Source organism: Pinus tabuliformis, chromosome 6 (assembly GCF_031772625.1).
Source record: "Pinus tabuliformis cultivar Carrire ecotype Pingquan chromosome 6, CPIR1, whole genome shotgun sequence".
In the NCBI taxonomy this organism is placed as follows: Eukaryota; Viridiplantae; Streptophyta; class Pinopsida; order Pinales; family Pinaceae; genus Pinus; species Pinus tabuliformis.
Window position 1 is genome coordinate 1,617,172,775 of NC_142292.1, and position 15,784 is coordinate 1,617,188,558.

The window sequence follows — 15,784 nt, forward strand, 5'->3', positions numbered from 1 at the left end:
CTCACCATTCTTACAGATATACATATGGAGTAGTTGGAAAGGGGTTCTTATTGTACCCAAAACTTAAAATATGAAAAACTTAAAGGTTGTTGCAATTGGATTTTTATTGTGTTTTTATTTTTTTATTTGTAGTGAATGAGGTTTTTTCACTTGTAGATGTTTTGTTTTAATTCTATGTTTTCTATATGAAAATGCAAAATAGACTTAAATTAAAAAGCCTAAATGCACTTAACCCTAAATGAAAAATGCTTCCTAAACAATCCTCCTAACTAGCTTATGTCTAAGTTTGCTTCCCCAACAACTCCATCACCACCGTCATTGTCCTTATAAGAGGAGTGCGTATTTGCAAGAGGAGTTCAAGAAAGTAAATCCGCCTAGATTTGATGGAGAGATGAAGAAGTGAAAAGATGCAAAAGCATGGTTTCTTGGGATGAAGAAATTATTCAGATTGAATAATTATTCACAAAAAATGAAAGCCAAAATAGCTAGCTTCAGTCTCATGCGAAAGAAAATATTTGGTGGTAAGATGTAAAGAATGTTAGAGGAATTCGAAAAGAATCTTTGATTTGGGATGTGTTCGAGAGACTCTTCAAGAAGAAGTACCTATCTAAAAGATATTACGATGACGGAGATAAGGAATTTTATGAGCTACAAATGGGTTCTATAATAGATGATGAGTATACTAGAAGGTTCTTGGAGTTGTTGAGGTATGTTCCTTACCTCAGGGATGAGAAATCAAAGATTCAAAGGTTCATCAGTGGGTTTCTAGCAACATATAGAGACAAGATTGAATTTGATGAGCCTCGGTCGTTAAAGGAATCCATCAGGAAACTTAAGTATTGTGATGAGAAATCAAAGAGTAAAGGTTAGCCTAAGTGTGATTTGAAAGGAAATGAGAAAGTTCGAGGGAACTGGCCACTGAAGTGGGGAATACCTCATGATGCAGGTGAGAAATAAAATGTTTCTCCTTACAAGGAGTTCAATGTAGCTGAGAAGGGACATGGGTCTCATCCTGGAGAGAAGAAGAATAGAGGTGATGGTAGGGGATCATTGGAATGTTGGATTTGTGGAAAATGTCATCACAAGAAGGATTTTCCATTGTACTAGGGTGGTAGGCCTAAGCTCTATACTTATTGGGAGGCATAGACCATTGGGGACGTTGGTCATAACATTCCTCAGATTTATGTAGTTGTGGACAACAAGAAGGAAGATCACTAGGCATCTATTATTGAGATGGAAGGTAAGATTTTGGATCAAGTTGTTTATATTTTTATTGACCCTAGATCTACTTATAGTTATGTTAATCCTAACGTGATGGATAAGTGTGGTTTGAGAAAAAAAGTGCATGCTAAGTCTTGGTTGATGCAATTGGATACAGGTATTAAGAAAATCATTCATCTTTTCATAAGATCTTGTGCATTTTAACTTAATGGTATGCCTACATCAGCACATCAAAGTGTGCTTCCACTGGGATCATATAGTATGCTTTTGGGTATGGATTGGTTGTACCTCCACATAACCAAAGTAGATTGTTACCACAAGGCTATTGAGTGCCTAAATGATAATGGGGAAAGGAGAATCTTGTAGGGAAAGAAGAAGCCTACATCGATGAGGATGATCACATCTATGTAAGCAAAGCGCAGTTGTAGGAAGGGTGTGTACTGATTGAAGTTCATATTTCTAGTGACAATGGTAAGGATGATGAGGATGTGGAAGTCCTCGAGAGGTACCCCGTTGATATGCAACGAAATCACAAAATAAAGGAAGAGATAGATCAACGCCTTCAAAAATAGCCTCTTTGAGGGGGGAAACTCCTTTGCGTTACACAAATGAACAATCCTTCCATGATACAAATCAAAAGGCCTCCTTTCTATATATAGGAGTCTAAGGAGTCACAATATCATCAGAGCCTACATAACAATAATATTGTAAGGGCACAATAATAACAATAGTGGGCTTCTATGGGGCACAATAATACAATAAGAGGGTTGCACAAATAACAATAAGGGGCTACACTAGTAGTATAGGGACCTAACATGGCACTCTATTTCAAAAGTGTTGTCCTCAATGCTTGATTAGTTATCAATGCTTCTGTATAAAATTCTCATATTCTCATGTGGAATCTTCAGCAAGTAAGTTCTACCACTTGATTAGATACTATGAAATTAATCGATTTCGTAGCTGTTTGGTTGTTGTTTCCATGACTTCTTCAGGTTACAATATGATTTTTCCTTCCTCTTTAAGTTCTGGAAATATTGCTTGAGTTGGGAGCTTGTCACCTATAAACCTTCTTTAAGCATGAAATATGGACAACTGAGTGCACTCAGGAAGATGCAGTAAGCTCTAATTTGTATGCTATAGTACTAATATTTTGCAACACCTTGTAAGGACCAAGTGCTTTAGCGATAATTTATACTTAGGTCCCTATACTAATAGTGTAGCCCTTTATTATTATTAGTGCAACCTCCTTATTGTATTATTGTGCCCCATCAAAGCCCACTATTGTTATTATTGTGCCCTTACAATTATATTGTTATGTAACTCTAATTATATTGTGACCCCTTAGACTCCTATATATATAAAAGAGGTATTTTCATTTGTATCATGGAAGAATTGCTCATTTGTATAATGTAAAGGAGTTTTCCCCTCAAAGAGGTTATTTTTGAAGTTGTTAATCTATATCTTCTTCTATTTTTGTGAGTTGGTTGCATAACATTTGGTATTAGAGCTTTGGATTCTAGGGTTTCACTGCTTCAAACATGTCATCGTGGAATTTTCGTTATAAATTTTCTTCCACGAAACTTCAAAATCTGAAATTAAAACACATTTGAGCCGAAATTGTGATAAACTTTGTGTCCTAATTTTAGATCTTCTCTTGCTATACTTTTGGAGATATGAGCTAGGAAAGTTAGTGTTTTTGTAGGTGCCGGAAGTCCATCTCAAATAGGTGGCCTTGGGAAAATCGCCATAGCTTTCTCTTTGAACATCGTATTCAAATTTTGTAAAAAGTGATAGAAAGAGGACAGGCTGTAGTTTGTTGGGTATCATTTTTAGGGCCGAATGTCGAAACAGTGACACGTGGAACTTCGTACAAGTTCTCTCTACTGAACTAGTCTATAATCAGGTCATCATGGGAGATTGGACATAACTCTTTGTTGGAGAATGTAGTATACCTAGGGGGGATATTATGGGGTATGGTGTAAAAAGGGAGGTACCCAAGGGAATAAGGTAATAAGGTGATGGGCCATAATTAATAAATAAAGTGGTTAACCCGCATCATGTAAGGGACCACTAATAGTTAGGAATAATGTGATAAGCCCTTTGTATTAGATATACGATATTGAGAAACCCATGGTAATGACCCAACGTGTTGTATGTATGAAGCCTATATAGAGGCTAGAGACTCCCCATTGAGAGGTACAATGAATTATTTTATTGGCAAGCATATGGCTTGTGGAGTGTTCTCCTAAGGAAAGAGAACACTCCACAAGCCATATGTTGTCAATACAATACTCCTTCATACTCTCAATGGGGATTCTATATCCTCTATATAGGCTTCATACATATAATACCCAGGGTCATTACCATGGGTCTCTCAATACCATATATCTAATACAATGAGCTTATCACATTATTCCTAACTACTAGTGGTCCCTTACATGATGCAGGTTAACCACTTTATTTATTAATTATGGCCCATAACCTTATTGCCTTATTCCCTTGGGTACCTTCCTTTGTACCACATACCCCATAATATCCCTCCTAGGTATACTACACTTGGCCTCCAAATTTGCACAATTCAGCCCTCTAGCCTAGCCCCAACTGCGAACTGTGCAATCTCTAAGTTCAAGCTCAAACCGTGAGCTCTTGAACTAAACAACGATGCAATCACTAGGCCTAATTCCCCCCCTAGAACTATGCAATTGGATGAAACAGTGTAAATCCATCTACTGGCTCACTGACTCCCAAAGTTGCACAATTTCTCTCTCCTGCCCAGTCAGTGTTGCACATTGCGTAGTCTCAAGGCTCAAGCCTCAACCCTAAGCTCTTGAACTATGTAATTAGACAATCACATGGGCTTCTCTATCCTCCAGAACAACACAATGGGCAAATTAGTGCTCAAGCCCTCAGCCTAGCTCCCTGAGCTCCCTAACTACACAATAAGTTTACTCAATCTAAGCATGAACTGCATATTGTGTACTCTCAAGGCTCAAGCTTGGCCCTTGATTGTGTGAGTTATGAAATTGTGCTATCATTGAGCCTCTACAATGGCCTACCATCGGGTTCCAACTCAGTCAGTGGATCATCATGCAACATCTTAGACTAGGGGTTTATCAGACTAATGTTGTCTTGTCATGAGTGGATTGCAGATGCAAGAATTTTATCATGATATGGAAAGATGAAGAAAAAGGAGATGGAGAAGGAGGACATGCTATAAGACACCGAAGAAGCTGAGGAGATAAGATGATCATCAGACAAGAAGATGAAGGAACATTGGACTACAACAAAAGACCAAATATGGGGACCGCACAAAGACTCCATTTGATTCAAAACCTTTTGGAGGGTAGATATGAAGAACAAAGCATATTTGTCATGAAGATGAAGTATTGGATACATCCCTAATTGAAGATAGAAAGAAAGAAGCAATAATAAGGACAACCTAGCGATGCCACATCATCATGCAAACCATGTCATTAGTGTCATGTCATGTCCTGTCGCGAGTCATCATATGTCGCATCGTTATTGTGGACTATGTAATTATCTATTCAAAATGTATTTTAAAGTGGAAGTCCAAAGGAAAAATACACAATATGAAGAGTCATGAAAAGTCAAAAAAATTTAGGAAGTCAAATTGTCATAAGGGTAGTCAAAGAATCACAAGGAGGTGAAGAATCACTCTATTGGTTATATATACACCCTCATTGTATGAGCAAAGGATTTTTCACCTTGTCTTCTCCCATAAGGCATTAGAGAGATAGAGTTAGTACTTTTAGGGAGCAAGTCATGGCTCCAACGCTCCACTATTTAAGCTAGTTGTGTTCATTATATAAATGTGTCCTGGAGCTTTTACTTAATAAATGAAGCTCGATGGCCAACACGTTCTTCATGCATGAATTATGAATGTTTATAAGATTGTTTTGTGAATGTTTATTTTTCACCTATACTAAAGTAGTTTAGCTATTTCATTTATTTTAGTGCTCATCATATTGAAGATGTGATGTACTAGTTGCGATGACCATCACATCTTTTTGGACTATTCTGCTAGATGTTAGACGAATATTTTTGCTTGTATTGGTTGCATGACCATCACATCTTTGTGGACTACTCTGTTTAATGTTAGACGCATATTTTTTGTCTCTACAAGGCTGGTACTATTACCTAGCTCTTGGGGGCTCACCTCTTTTTCCCTCCGTAGTAGAAGAACCTTGACACACCTACAATTGAACACTCACAAGGCATACTCACTTGCTTCTTGAATTCACATATGCGATCCTCTCTTGCTAACAACTAAAGCCAAGGAAAATCTATAAGAATATATGATGATTAGGCTGATACTCTGGATGGGGCTCCTATTCCAAATGGTGTCAGGTCTAATTGGGACTTCACTTCAAGGAAACCCCCTTAGTTGGCGGATTTCCAACATTGTCAATAGAATTGAAGCATGAGTATGACAAGTATCTAGGATGATAAATCATTCCTCAACATTGCATAGTGGAGGAATTGGAGAGCTAGGCAAAGAACCCATCTCTAGCCTAGCTAGTTAAACTTCCACATCAAGCATGAAGTCTCTGAGTTCATCTAACCTATATTAGGAGCCCAAGTTGCAATGGGAGCCATGTCATTTGAATTGAGAGTGATATGCTAGTTAAACTTCCACATCAAGCATGAAGTCTCTGAGTTCATCTAACCTATATTAGGAGCCCAAGGTGCAATGGGAGCCATGTCATTTGAATTGAGAGTAATATGCATTTCATGACAAATTTATTCCTCCACAAGACAAATTTCCTCATGTATGTTGGGGGTGTGCCACAGGTGTGCTGGCACGGAAGCTACTGGCTAAAGTTTTTGTTCTAAGGTGTGCGTTGGACCTCCCTAGAGCTCCATGATTACCATATCCATGTTGAAAACGATCTCTCTAATGCGTCATGGTTGTTAGAGGCCCCAACATGTCACGTGGAATGGGGTTGGGATGATAGGGGAGCTACATGAGGTGACCATGAAAGAAAGATATTATAATAATTTTCTAATCAGGCTACACTAGCATCAAACTCAGGACCATACCTTCTCCCTCTGAAAAAACTGACAATGAAGGGGAGGAACTCAAAACCCAAGCAACCAAGAAAGAGTCTAGATGCATGGTGGGAGAAGATACGAGTAGAAGGAAGTGATGGAGGAGGAAGAAAAGCTCAAGCCACAAGTCAAGGATGACAGACATATTGTAGAGTTCACAGATGCAATGGATGTGTATACCACAGCCTTACTAGAGAGACTAGGCCTCCCTCCTTGGGATGTGAGGCCACATAAATGTGCATCGAGTAGATGACATGCACATGGGATCACAAAGGGAAAGCAAGTTAACCATAAGCTCATTTAAATCATCTTATAACACCGCAATGAGAGTAAAAATGCATCTAACAATAATTCTTATTATTATTTTTTTAAATATATAACTATAAAATAATTATACTTACTTTTTTACTATTAATATTTTATTAATGGAAACCCTTTAAATTTTGTAATTTTTTTTATTTACCTATAATATTAATATTTTATTAATCAAAACACTTTAAATTTTGTAATTCATTTTTATTTACCTATAAATTAATCAAAAACATTTTAAATAGATATATGTTTTATAAACCTAAATAAATATTATTTTAATTTTCAAAATTTTGAAAAGCCGTATACATTTACTTTAACAAAGAATCAATCCAATGCATTTAAAAACAAACCAATACATGTATTAAACGATAATCTTAAAATCATATATATATAATTGATAGCGCATATTAAGAACAAAGGAAGTATATAATTAAACCGTATACATTAATTAATCCAATACATTAAAAGCAAACTATATTTGAAACCTTACATGAATTGATCAACACTTCTAAGGGCACATATATTTAGACTGCCCTCCATGACTTTGGAGATATTACTTCCACTATTTATAACGCATTCCACTCACCTATTAACAATCTAGTCCTCTGAAATCATATGCACACATTTCGATGTGAGCATGACACAAATCCATCTAGCATCCACAACTAAGTTTCAATCCATTACACACAATTAGGTCACAGAGTATCTAATACCACCATTTATGACCTGAAACTTCTAAGACACAAACCAATCCAGAACTCACTACATGGCCAAATAAGACCTTCAATTTGTTTAAATTCCAACACAATTTATCCTTCTATGTGAAGACTGTTACCACCCGAAAAATTTACTTTCATGGAGGATGGGTCAACTATAAACCATTATGTTACTTACGAATTGGGCGTTGCACTATTCAGAGATTCCGTGCCGTTAATGGAGCTCTTGTCCTTGCTTGTTGCTTGAGCCACTGGAGGCTTACTACCCATAGAAGAATCAAGACATACAGCCAAATCCTCCACTGATACCTTAATTTTATCAACGCGAACACCAATATCTCCTTTATATCTCCGTATAGCAAAATTTACAGCCGTCCCGAAGGCCAAGCCTACTGGATCAACAGCAAATATAACTCCATACGCGTACTTTGAAGTTAAACAATAACGAGCAGCACCCATTATAGCACGCAGTACTGCTACTTGCCCACTTCCCGAGTCATGACTTTCAACAATGAATCCTGTCTTGCAGTATATTGCGAAGTCCTCACAATTCATACATATTACATCATAGTTTGCAAACCCATTTAGAAGGAGGTACTCTGCACGGTGAATCACTGTTTCTGGGAGATCTGATTGTGCAAGTGTGCACGTTCCTCCGCGGGCTTGTGCGAAAAAGACAGTTTTACTAACACCATACTCAAATCGATACACAGCTCCTCCCTCAAGAAAGCAATCCAAACAAGAACGTGTTACTCCATTATTTCCATTTTGTAAGCCGCAGTTGCCGGTTGGATTAGTACAACTGAGATGTTGTTTTGGTATTGAACTATAGACGACTGAATTAATTAAACTGGCCCCGACTCCCAGTTCTTGGTCTGACCCTCTTGTAAAATGGACCACGTGATTATCCCCGACATAAATCCCTGTGGACAAACCCAGAAAGCATAATATGTGAGATAAGTTAAATTGGAGAAATCATACAAAATGCATATACATTGATTGCTAAATAGATAAACAAAGCATGGTTACCAAATAAAATTCAAAATGCTCTACATCCCATACTCTCTCTCTCTATATAAAATAATTTATAAACAAAATTTGAGAATAATGATAATTAATTCTATGTAAATAATAATGATTGGGAAGTGATTAATTGATATTTTTTAACATTTTATTTCTATTATAGAAAATGAGGAGCTAAGTATTTTTAGATTATTATAATTTTGATGACTTAATAAGTCAAGAAGGTTGGATGTAATGTGGTAAAGGTATTGGAATTGATAAGAGCGGATGAAAAATAGTTCTTATCTTTTCAATGTTTATTTTTAGCACTAGTTAAGACAGAAAAATAATTATAGTAAACTTATAAACTTAAATATATTACAAACTCAAACTTTTTTTTTTTTCAAAATATTTTAATTAATAACCATTATATTTTAAAGAAAATTGATTGCGCCCATAGGCACTCTATAATCTGATGCGGGGAAATGAATCAGTGTGGGGAAATGTTGTTACATTACATTTTAAAAATAGTAAAACAATATTTTAAATTAACAAATTAAAAATAGGAATAACAAAGGAAATTAATGTTTGTAATAATTACAATACTTTAATTTTATAACTTTATATTGAGATATAAAATAATGGAATGTAAAAAAAAAAAATTACTTTTTAGTATGAGGAAAAAATGTAAATTTTTCGCTCCTTAACAGGGAGATGATAAGATCATGATGATGACGGACGTTAACCATCATCATCATCATCATCAAGAAATAATATTTTTGATATTACATGATGCATAATTTATTCTAAGTTCACTTTATATGTGATATTTAAAACAAAAATATATTAATAACAAAAAAAAATGGTGTCAACCATATCCATATTAAATAATATAATCTTATATCTATCTTTTATAGAGAAAATTAATGTAATTTAAATTCAATTTTTTTTTTTATTTTTTTATTTTCACTTTTGATAACTAGGGAGATGTGTGAATTATTTCATTTTTAATATAGAGCTGACATATAAAATTTAAAAAATATCAATAAGAAAGAAAGATTTAACATGCATTATTCCATTAATTGTTGCTTTCTGTTTCAATATATGAGATAGATTTGTAATTCCTTAAATCCTTAATATAGATTTGATATTTAATATTTTAAAAAATAATTATGATAAAAATAATTAGATGTCTGTATTTATGGAAGAAATATGAGGAGTATGTTTTAACATTTTAATCCGGAGAATATGCATTATAAATAAAATGTTTCAATGTGAATTACATATATATCATATCAGCCTAGATTCATCTTCACTCAAGATGTAATAAATATTAAGAAAGATCAAATCTTTTTTACTCTAAAAAAAATTTATCCCGCAAAAAATTTAATCCCTCCACCAAAATTAAAATAGATATAAACTGGTTCTATTTCATTTAAATTTTAACTTTTCTAATAATCTTATAAACTTAAACATGTTATTTTTCAAAATTGCAAAAAAAAAATTATTTAACGGCCATTATATTTAAATTTTTGAAAGAAAATTAATTCTACTTCATCTGAATTTTAAATTTAATTTGCTACTACGTGTCTCAGGATTTTTTTTGTTGAATAGAAGAAAGTGTTCCAACATATGAACGTACCATTTCAAATTTCTCACTTTTTTGGAAGAAGGCAAAAATAAATAATTAAGATTTGTTGCTAAATTAGCTTTCTTACCATTTTTAAAAATAGAATTTATTACTTTCTGTGGCAGTTTAATATAATATTTTTCATTTTTGAAAACTGCAAACTTATAATTTTGTAGCATACTTTAATATCAAATTCACAGTTTTTTTAGATACTGAAAATATTTGAACATGCAATTTACTGTTATCTATAACTCTTTTAAATATAGCGAATCTGCATCAAAGCTGAAAGCTCACCCCGTGATAAGGTCAGTGGGATACCTAAACAGAAACGGAAAATAGATTTCCAGTGGAAGTAAGATTCATGTCGAAAGCGAACATAAAGATTACGAGAAGCAAACCATAACCCAAATATTCTAAGGAAAAAATACTTTAACATGAAAGAAATGCAGTTGGGTTGTCTTTTTCAAAATAGATAAAATTCGATATTTTAAATTATATTTTTTATTATATCAAGTAAAGTTATATATAAATATATTTAGTGTTGTCTTAAGATAAGTAGATTATTTTTAGTTGAGAGAATATCTCAACAACACATCAATTTAAGAATATTTAGATATAACAATTCTAAGGAATAAGAACATACTCCTTTACATAGAAAGTCACAAGTGAGACAAGTAGAATTACATTTTCCAACACTCCCCCTTAATGACTACTTGTCTCAATCTCAATTTGCAAAATCTAGGTTGTGGTCAAACATAACAAAAGAATATGTTGATGTCCATATAAAAGAGCAACCATCCTCTAGAATTCATGGGTGTCAACCACTGCAATTGCGCGGTCTATTAGGATACCCTTAGCATACATGGTTCTATCAACCATTATAACTGCATACATGTACATGTACATGCAAATCTCCTTCCATCATCATCATCATGGGTTTTATCGGATTACCCATAGTCATGCTCTGGGATTTATGCATAAACCTCAACCATGCCAACAACGGCTCTCAACCACCAAGGCTCAACACAGCCATCAAGTCTCAACTCTGCCACCAAGGTACAATGCACTCAATTCAGCCATCAAGGCTCACCATAGACCCAACTTAACGAGGCCAGGGTTTTCTTGGCTCACCCTCAACCATGCCAAGGGTTTGATCATCTAACCCTAAACCATGCCTACAAGAATCCCTGTCCACTTCACTCTCACACGTGGTTTCTGGCTTACCACAAACCAACACTCCATAGCGGTTTCCAGTTGATCACAAACCTGCGATTACAAAGTGGTTTTAAGATTACTACAAACTTTATGGAGATACACATGCCTTACAAAGCTTACAACACAACTCCAACTTTTGGAGTTACTAGAAACATACATTACAAAGACCACTACAAAACATCATAAACTTACTTACTAATAAATATATATAACACTTAATAAACTTACTTACTAATAAATATATATAACACTTAATAGACCATGAATCTATTCCATAAACTCACACTAATTCAACAAACTTGATTATCCATCGTCTTCTAATCTCTAATGCTGCTATCTTTAGTGTCATGACATTCCAAACTAAATGTCACTCGATTCTTTAAACCAAATTTACATTAATGAAATGACAATTTTAATGACTTGAATAACTAAAAACAACGATGACACCGACAATTTCTGCAACTGTGCATTCCTCACACGGGACATTACATATCTTAATAAACATTTTATTTAGTTCTTGTGGTGATCTGCATCAAATGATGTATCTGAATTCTCAACACTGGTTGAAATATATGGGCTATACTCAATACTACGGATTGGACTCCATATCCCTGGCTGTACATGTTGCTGTACCTGCAAGCACCTCTGATGGTACGAGGCAACGCTTCCACCGCAGAAAGTAATATGTGTTTGTTTCCAAGGTCCAGGCTGACAAAATCACTTAAGGGCGTGGTGATATACATTCTCAATGGATTGAGAGCGGAATGACCCAACGAGAGTGGACTAACGCTCAGCTGATTTCTCACACTCGACGACTCTTTCTCACTCGGCAGCTACAAGCAGGTCTCTGTAAACCCTTACGAAAAATCAATCAACCACAACCTCCTTTAATATTGTGTCTCCAAGTTCACCACCAACGGGCCAAGTCAGTTAACACTGTCCTCAGAGCAAGGTCCGCACAGTTTAGGGCCGTAATTGAGATTTCCGGGGAAATTGTATTGAACAACGACATCAGTGAGATGGGTAATATCGACTCCCGCAGCTCAACGCACAAGCAGCACTCTGCGCGCCACAATCGGCTCTCCATCGTCGGCCGATTTAATTCTCAAAAACAGTCAGATGCTCCCCACCATCGCTATGTAGCCCCATTTTGTCCAACTTCTCCTTGGCGAGCTTTGCGGCATCCGGGCTACTCTTGACAAAGGGCGGGTAGATCACATAAAGAAGAAGCAGAGCCACGATCAGAGACACCAGGCCGGATAACTGACCCTAGCAACGAGCTCCCGAAGAGAGCCACGAACTGGTAGGCAACGCGATTGTTGAGCCCCGTTTTTATGAAGTCATGGTATTGGATCCCTAAAGTCCGAGAAGACTGCTGCGAAGGTCAGGGTTTTTGTGAGCACCACGACACCGCAACAGTTCACTGCTCAGGGTTTTACACTCGCCAACAGATCTCCACCCCAGGGCTATGGTCTAACTCTCAGGTATAATAAACCAACATGGCAGATTCTTATTGCATAATGTTTTCTCTACACGCAGATATGTGGATCGATTTCTTTAGCCAAAACGCTTCTAACGGTCTCTCCCAATAACGATCAATCATTCAACAAACTCAAGTAAAATGCACACAACAAAAATACTCTCTATTCCCAGCACTCCTATGAGGGAGGCCGATGCCATGCCCCGACTCTCTATTCCCAGTACTCCTATGTGGGAGGCCGATGCCATGCTCATACGGGCCCTGATACCAACATAAAATTTGATACTTTAAACTATATTTTCTATTTACATGAAATAAGGTTACATATAATACATATTATATTTTTTATTTACTTCAAATAAAGTTACATATAATACATTTAGTTTTGTTTCAAGGTAGATTATTTTATATATACAATCACTTAGCTGAGAGAATATCTCAACCACACACCAATCTATAAACATATAGATATAACAATTTTTAGGAATAGAAACAAATTCTTTTACATAGAAAGTCACGACTGAAACAAATAAGAATTACATTTTCCAACATTCCTATACACAAAATCACTAAACAAAAATAAAAAATGGAAAATTCGATGAGAGTATCGAAATCTTTCTTCAACCAGAATAAACGATTATGAGAATTGTTTGGAAAGCCAATTTAACATATGATTTTTCTTAACGATGAAATATAGTTTGAATGGTTAATGGGATGAATGTTATCCTCCCGCTTAAATTTTCCCTTTAAAATGTTTAAAGCTGTTCGTTGTGAAGTCCAGTCTGAATAGGTGCAGGCCGCTATCCTCCTCCTAAATTTTTGTGGCATGTTTGTTGCTAGTAGACTAATTAATTTTCCTCGTTTAGTCTAATTTACCTTTAACTGAAAAAAAACCATTGCATGTGGATATGAAATCTGAGATAGACATTAACTGGCCCGCTCATGAATATTTGAAACCCTAAAAGCATACAACCAAGAAAAAGTGACTTTCATGAATTATAATGGATCGCCACGTCTCAAAGAAAACAACTTTTTGTGGACAGTAAATAAAGCGAGAAATGTGGAAGACTCTCCTTCAATTTCTTAATCCCCTTTTCACACCATGGATCCACATCCCAAAAAAATGTCATTGTGTGAGATGATGTATGTTTTGCCATGTAGTAAAAATTCTTCATACAAAACACTTAATATCCTTGATACAAAACATTAATTTTTAGCATGGAAAGAAAATAAATTGCACGGAGTGTAAGAGAAATTGTATTAAGGAATGTTTATACAAAATTGATAGGGTGAAGTTCATATAAGTTAATATATATAAACTAATGATTTTTGAAGGTTTTAACCTACAAGAAGATAAAATTTAGAAATTTGATAAATTTAGAAATTTCATCGTTACATTTAGTCCAAAAGTATAACATATAAAGATAGATTTTCCTCTCTCTTTATATATATAATTTATCATTAAAATAAAATTATTTATAAAAAAACAATTAATATTTTTAATTTTTTATAAATAAATTTACATATACTTAATTGATATATTTTAATTTACCTTTTTTAATTATTTTGTCATTTTTTCTTTATGCAAATGTTCAGTGTCTTTATCATTTCTTTTCCTTTTTATTTTTTATTTATTTGTTTATGCTTGAATGTTCATTATCCTTGTGAATCCAAATGGAAAGACAAATAAGGAATTCATCTTTCACAAACCACTTTTCCTACCCAGGAAGTTTATCCTCTTAGCCAACTCAATGAATGGTAATGATTCCATGACATTGTTGATGACCAACAATATATCATGTAGAGGCAATGAATGAAAATTAGGCACATTGCACACTAGCTAGAAGATAGGGAACTCTTCTTCACATTAAGAGGGTTCATAAAGCTTTTTCTAGGATACATTAATGACTAGATTAATACAAAGTTGGGAAGAAAACTCAAGCTTGAAAACATTTTTTCATAACTTTTGCAAAAATATGTAGAGACTATACTGAAGTGAATGGAACTAGTGAGGATTGTTCCCTGAAAATGCTACCTTTGAAGGTACAACAATACTTCATCAATTATATAGAATGGAGATACATTGTGATGGTGATATTTGAGTCCCTTTACGTGTTTTTTATTTTTCTACAGCGCTACTTAAAATTGCAATGAGTTTGGGTAATTAGGTGAAAAATGAAGTGGCATATTATTGGTTGTTGTGCTATTGTCCGGAGTTAGGAGGAGCCAAGAAAATTGGAAACTAAAAGGCGGCTATGGTTAGTACCCATAAAAAAAAAATTAAAAAGGCCCTGCAAGAGTGCTACAACAAAAAAGCAATGCAATAGTACTACAACCAAAGATTAGAAGAGATTAAATTCACAAAAGGATTGATTGACCTTAAATACAACTAAAAGTAACATAGCTACTGTTTCCAAGAAGATTAAAAAACAAATTCAATTATACATAGACTTCACTAGTGCTAATGTGACTATATAATGAGAGGGTATCTAAGAGACTTCTTACTAGTCTCTTTACACAAGTCAGCCAATATTTCAAGGCATCTTTCATACTAGATATCCTTGATCTCTTTTTTAGCTGCTAAGCTTAATGCTTTTCTTAGATGTGCTTGCTATCTTCCTTTAGCTCCTACATGTTGTGATTATCTACTTTCCACTTTATATAGTTTAATGTGCATGAAAACGACATGCACCACTAAGACTTATTGATAGGTCACTAGTCCTAGTACAACTCTAGAACATTTTTTTCATTTTAATTCATTATTAGCATTTTAGTGATGCTTATACATGTCGAAAACTCTAGGTCTTACACAAAGGCATCATTGAAAAAACTAGGAGACACTGTATTAGGCGTTATTGTTACATGCAATGGAATAATGCAACCACTTTGAACATTGAAAGGATAAAGGATCCAAGCTTCTATGAAGTAATAACACCCACTCATTAAATTAGCACCTTATGTAGTACACCATATACAACATGTTTAAAGTTATGGATGATTGAATTACAATATACTTGTCAAAATTTCAAATCATTTACTTCAAATAATAGTAAACATTGCTTTCAATTAAAAAGTAGGGAAAGCAAACATATTTTAACATTTTATCTCATTTATGTTGATTATCAATTTATGTTTGAA

At 34.6% G+C, this 15,784-nt stretch overlaps 1 pseudogene across 1 annotated transcript in view; it reads right to left on the reverse strand.

Annotated features, from left to right (window-relative positions):
- Positions 1-7,493: 7,493 nt before the first annotated feature.
- LOC149265092 (protein LEAD-SENSITIVE 1 pseudogene) overlaps positions 7,494-15,784 on the reverse strand; it is a 43,521-nt pseudogene continuing 35,230 nt past the window's right edge. Inside the window, exon 2 of the transcript XR_016253695.1 lies at positions 7,494-8,242. The product of XR_016253695.1 is annotated as a protein LEAD-SENSITIVE 1 pseudogene (transcript). The remainder of the gene's footprint in view (positions 8,243-15,784) is intronic.